The sequence below is a fragment of the Austrofundulus limnaeus genome, unplaced genomic scaffold, assembly GCF_001266775.1.
Source record: "Austrofundulus limnaeus strain Quisiro unplaced genomic scaffold, Austrofundulus_limnaeus-1.0 Scaffold543, whole genome shotgun sequence".
Classification (NCBI taxonomy): Eukaryota; Metazoa; Chordata; class Actinopteri; order Cyprinodontiformes; family Rivulidae; genus Austrofundulus; species Austrofundulus limnaeus.
Window position 1 is genome coordinate 1 of NW_013952945.1, and position 662 is coordinate 662.

The window sequence follows — 662 nt, forward strand, 5'->3', positions numbered from 1 at the left end:
TATATAAAAAGTGTGAAGTTCCAATAAAGTCCAACAGTTCTAAACAAAATACAGTCAGTCTTTCTCTCAAGGAGAGTGTTGTCTAAAAATCAAAAAAGGGAAAACAAGTTAAAAACACTTTTACCACCTCAATTATCTTCAATGATTCGAATGACAGCTAAACTGTCAAATATGAAAATGAAATCAAAAATTCATTTCAAAAAGATTTATTATTTTATTTATTTAAATCCAAAGCATAATGTGTCTGCATATTCATGAGTAACTATTGGAGGAGAATCAACCTTATCGAAACAGAAGATAGTATGGCAAAAGTAATCTTTAAAATAACTTTTACGGTAGTTCAGATTTGGAACACAGTCTTAGAGTTAAGAGGTCATCCCAGACGAGAGGTCTTCACAGAGTAACAAGTTACTTTATAAAACAGCCTGGTACTTGACTGGCTGTACCTGACTATCATAGTATGTGGGAGGTAATCACAGGGTACCTAAAGGTAAAGTACTTTCATAGTCATTATTCTGAAAGTACCCCCAGAAGTACCCTGTTTGTCATTATTTTACATTCTCCTGTAAGTCCATGATGGGTCTCTCCCTAAAAGACATCAAATTTAAAAAGGGTAGGGTAGTTGATACATCAAAAAGAAAAAAATAAGTAGGTCCTTTGGA